Source organism: Tinamus guttatus, unplaced genomic scaffold (genome assembly GCF_059628265.1).
Source record: "Tinamus guttatus ecotype Peru unplaced genomic scaffold, ASM5962826v1 Tinamus_guttatus_pri_ptg000316l, whole genome shotgun sequence".
Taxonomy (NCBI): Eukaryota; Metazoa; Chordata; class Aves; order Tinamiformes; family Tinamidae; genus Tinamus; species Tinamus guttatus.
In genome coordinates, this window is record NW_028288850.1 from 28,876 (window position 1) to 34,650 (window position 5,775).

Below are 5,775 nucleotides of genomic sequence, written 5' to 3' on the forward strand. Positions count from 1 at the left end.
TCCTACGTGGCTTGGTTTACAGACTCTCCCCTCCAAACCCCAAAAAGCCTATGGATTGTATGCTTAAAAAGAAGCTTCCAAAAGCCCAGGGAAAGGTGTCTCCCAGTGCAGTGCTGCTGCTGCTGCCCCTTTCACCTTTTGTGCCCCTGCCATGTTCCATTAGCTTTTGCTTGCATTTGTCAGAACAAGTGGAAAGAAGCAAAATCCCATAAAGCTTTGACTTTAAAACTGTGTATGTGCTCTGAAAAGCCACGATCCTCCACCTGGACTGCATCATTTGACTGCAACATATTTATCAGGATGCCTACCTCCTATACACTGCATAGTGCTTTTACATCACTGTCTTTACTATATTTCACTATATCATTAACTAATTATCCTTCTGAGTGTATGAGGCTGATGTTTCAGACAGCCTCAGGACTGACCCCAATTGTGACAGACTAGAGTACTGTCTTCTGTTTCTAAGCTCCCTTCACTGAAGAATGGAATTTGTTCCATTCCCCTATTTTTTCAAAATACTTCTTACATGCTCGGTGGATACATTAGCAACATCAACAAAAATAAAGAATCCCGAATTATGAAACCAAACATCACAATTCCTAGAACACATGCTATATTTGAAAATATTCCATAAAATAATAATTTCCTATAAAATGAACATTTCTTTACATGCAGATCTATTTTTCTTTTCCCCTGTTTCTGTGTGACTGCCTCATTTAGCAATCTTTAGCATGCTCAGAAGAGCTACACACACTGAAAGACCAGGCAAGCAGTGAAGGCAACAATGAATGCATGGTGTAAGAAAAGCACCTACGACATAGATGCTCCTCTATCACCAACCCTGCTGCTAATATTTCTTTTTCTGGAAGAATGGCTTCTTTGTATTTCAGATTTACAAATATAATGGATCAGAAATGTTTGAAACTTTTTTGAATTGCTAAAAAAATAGACAAAAGCTAACAAAAAAATCCTTTTTAGTGGACAAATATTAATAATGATGTAAGTTTCATGAAGAAGGATTTCAGAGATGCATAACAGAATTTCCACTCAAACTTATGACAGGAGTCAAGTGTTTCCATTGCAAGGAAAACTGCTTTAAAGTCCTGTCTTTTATTGCTGTAAATGGCTGTCCTTGAAAAGGACTAAAATCTATTTTTTAATTACAAATCATAAAGGTTTGACTTCATGCAAGTGAAAAAAATGAACAAAAAAACAGAACCTTGAAACAGTGAATGGACCCCATTTTTTTCATCCTAGCTTTATGTAGTGAAAAACAAACAATAATAATTTTTGGTAGCAGGTTTCTTCAGTTTGACAAACACAATATTTATTTTACCCTATAAGCAAACAAGATATTTACATACATGAGTGGAGCTGCACATGTGCTTAACCATCTGCAAGATTAGGCGCTGCAAAGTTAGCAGAACAACAGATGTAATGTAAGTAGTTAAACCTAAGGGTGCATTTAGAGCTAGTTTTCTTTAAGAAGGTTAAGGGAGTTAGACTACAATTAAAGCTTCAGCATAAAATAAACCTTGAAAAAGCAAACACAACTATTTTTAATAGGAAATATCTTTTTCTTAGTAAGTTGCTTTTTAATTGAAAACTCAACGTTTTGTGGACCTTTCAGACTCTGTGTTATGAAGCCCACCATAAGAACTTCCAAATGATGACTGAGCCAGCATCAGCTGCCATGCTGATACCATAAGCAAGAGTGCTTACAGCATTCTTGAGAGACAGGTAAAAACACTTTTCCTTCCACAATTTCCAAAATAAAAGAACTGTTACCTGGCACAATCTTATTTCTAGTATTACCATGCATAATACTATCCTTATTAAGTAATTCCTTGACCTTTAAGAAATATAAACCTAAACTAATTTATAAATCTCAATGATTTAAGGAGGATGCAAGCAAAACAACAGGAAGACATCAATAAAACAACAACAACTTGAGGGAGGCAAGGAAGCCTTTCCACAGAGAGGAGAATACACTCATAGATGCAAAGTCTACCTGGGCCTTCTTTCTTTTCTTTTTCCTGGCCAGCTACGTCTACCACCGTTGCCATTTATTTTTCTGTTCATTTCTGCTTGCTATTCCAAACACGAGTGAGAACTTTCCCTGCAAAAATATTGCACCTCAATAACAAACTGAAGACTTTTTGTCTGCAAGTATAGCTTCATTCTTGTAAACATTTGCCTAATGGGGGAAAGCAAAGCCAGGACAGAGACTTCACTGAGATTTATGAAGCCATAAAATTTATCAGTAATTGAGAAAATTCAGAACAGGCTAAAGATTCAAAATTACATAAGAGTATATGAGTGTCACCTGTACAGTCAACTTCAGAAACTTCTGAGAGTCTCCTCGCTCCAAAACTCTTCCAAATTTAAATCTGACTGTCATAACTCTGATTTATTGTCTCTAGTGATTACTATAATTTGTTTATTTATTTTTTTAAGTCAAAAATATTAAAGTGGTAAGCATACACATATATTTCCGTGTTTTCCAGGGTACAGTGTATGGAACTGCCTTTGGGAGACAGATGCCACCTGTGCCCCTTGCAGCACTTCTGCCTGTTGCCAGGGAAACTACATACTTCAGAGGGAGCCTCTTCCTCCCCTTCCCTGCCTCCCCCTTCCTCACTGCTGAGTCTCCACATACCTTGCATCCCTGCAAAAGGTTTCAACGATTGCTAGCAGAGGAAAAAAATAATGCCTTCGAATACTTGTATAAAACAGCATAATATTGCAGTAACATCGTAAATGGCTTGTTAGCAAGACTGCAGATTATAAATTGTCACTTTCCATTAAAAATCTTCATTTTGCCATAAATATGGCAAATCAAAAGCACAATAACACATAAGAGATTGTTGGTAGGCATTTCAATCCTATTAAGAGTTGCTATTGATCCTGCACAGTAATATGCAGAACCCTCTTGTTGGCTGTGGAGAAAAAGGTTTTTGACCATGAGCGGAATGCTCGGGTTTGTGTATTCACCAATAAGGGGATTCCCCCACAGTCTGGCTGAAGAGCAGGACAAAGGGAGGGGGGAGACTGGGCGGAGCCATGAGCGAGTGGGACAAAAGAGCATCTGCCAAGAGGTGGGGGCCTTTACAAAGGAGGGAAATAGGGGAATTCCCCCACATTCTTCAGCAAGGTGGACAAAGGAGTTGGGTGACCTTAGGTGAGAACAGATGGCAGGAGGCAGGAGTTTGGTATAGGCGGGCCGGGAAGGCTGTAACTTCTGAGTACCTTGGCCAATGGGGAAAAGGAGAGGGCGTCCCTCGAGTCGGGAAATTAGGATAAAAAGGGGGGGCTGCGTCCCCCAGCAATTTGAGAGACCCCACAGGGCTATGCCCGTTGGACTCTCCCTTTATTCGAATAAAGTTTTAGGACTCCTCTGTCTCCTTTTGGACATTCAGTTCTTGACAGCGAGATTTTCCACACACTTGCTAATACATTATGCTCTAACAAAACTATTATTTATTCCAGTAATAGCAAGTTTTGTAAGACTTTTTCAGAAATTTGGAATAAAAGTAACTTACCAAGCAGAATTTAATGGAAGCAAGCTTTAAACCATATTTTCACTACTGTATTTCCTGTCATACTGAATAATCTTAAATGAAAGTAGTTATAGCTCTGTTGGAATGCTCAGAGGTACAACAGCACCTTGCAAAGCTAGTCCCTTTCACGAGTGGGTATATTTATTCTGACAGAGTAATAACCTTGATAATGAATCAGGTAGGACACTCCCTGAATATTTTCAGAAAGATGATTAAACAAACTGAATATTCTGTAAGCAGTTTCTGTTTTAGGTTTATCATATTTTATTCTAAACTACTGTAACTAATTTAAATATTATTATATGAATTTTAATAGATCTTCCATCATTTAAAGCTATAAAAATATAAAATTAATCATGCATTTCAATCCTTCTTATTTTGTAACAAAATCAAATTGTAACCAGAAATTAAATAAGCAAGCCTTTATGTAGTTTAACATCATTCCTATAATCCTGCACAAAAAGTCCAAAGAAACATGAACATTTCAATAAATCATACTTTACACATATAAAACACTAACATTATAGGGAATGCTAAATACATGAAGGGTTGTTGTATCCATATTCTAGGTTGTTTAAAATCAGACCAACAGACATGAGAAAAAGTAATGGTTAAAAAACAAAACAAAACAAACAAACAAAAAACCCACAGTGATAATATAATTGCTTGCTGTTAAACCTTTCTACCTCCCTATCAAGCTTCAACACTTTTCACTAGAAGTATATTTTTTTGGACAACTCCAAAATAATTAATTTATGCTCCTGCAAATTCACTTTGCTCTTTTCCAGGAATATTTTTCAGTCATAGATAATGACAAGAGCCTGCACATGAACAAATACCCATGCCCAAGCAGTAATTTTCTTTACTTACTACTTTTTCACTCTACTTAGAGGAAGATTTTTTTCCCCTTAATGACATTAACAGCTTTCATCATAAGCCATAGAATGTAGCAGCAGAAAATAACACAATAATATCAAAGCAAGCCAGCTATTTAAAAGAATGTTGTATATTCCAACTTTAACAGGTGGTGTTGCTCATCTGAGAAGAGAACAATAAATCTGAGTATAACACAGACTGTGATACAGAGCCAAATTATCTTCTTGCAGGTGTACAAATCCCTCATTTAAGAAGTCTCAATAAAAGATCTAATCTATTAGGACAAAATAATTTGTTCTTGTAATTCAAAATGACTTATTTTCTTACACAGTAACTTCAAACATTTTTAATGTTCCAACTCTTGCTGCATTAAGGAAGCCCTGTTGTTCTTTTGTAGTCTACCTTATATATCTTTTGTGCCCATTAATATTGAAACATATTTTAAAACACTTATTGAGCTGATAGATTGCTACAGCACTGAGATATCCACAAAAAGTTGTTTAGATGTTTTCTAAAGCTTAGCATTACTCAATCCCCTATCATGAGAATGGTCATGGGAATGGTCAGCTGTTCAAGGGTGTTCCAATGTTTTCTTGCCACTTGGAAGTGGTGCAGAAAGCAGCCATTGCCTTAGCACAGGAAACTGGATGCATGGAGTCACCATAGCAAGTATCTCGCAGCAGTATAGAAGCAGCTTTAAAATGAACTGATGTCACCCAAACTTTCAACACTTTTCTTCTTAGATACACAACAAAAGTATGCTACTAGACCAACTTTTTTGTTTGTTTTACACTCCCCTTTGACAATTATTGATGCGTTTAACTACTGAAACGCACATATACACACACACAGATACAAACCTCTCATATGGTGTTTTATATATATATATATGTATACATATGCATAATAGAATGATATGCTAAATTAGGTTTTCTGATATGGTCCATTGCCCTGGCAACAGTTTCTTCTCTTGTGATGTAGCTGTTTCTGAAAGACCATAGCCTGCATAAATGTTTTTCCATTTTAGACAACTATATAGAAGATCTCCAGACCTCCTCATTGGTCTCAGAAGATATCACAGAATATTAAAAAGCTTTACTATCTGTACTTTAACTAAAGGAAGAACTACCATTAGAAATAGCAAAGCTGGAAAGTCTACTGTAATCATTTAAGCCAAATTCTTGCATAATGCAGATCATTAGACTGCCATAAATTAATTCTTGTTTGAGATAAAATCTCTTCTAAGAAAACATGTTCTAAAATGTGCAATTGAAGAATCCAAAACAGACCTTGGTAAATAGGCTTAACAATTAGCTATTCTCACTGTTCAAAATGTAAA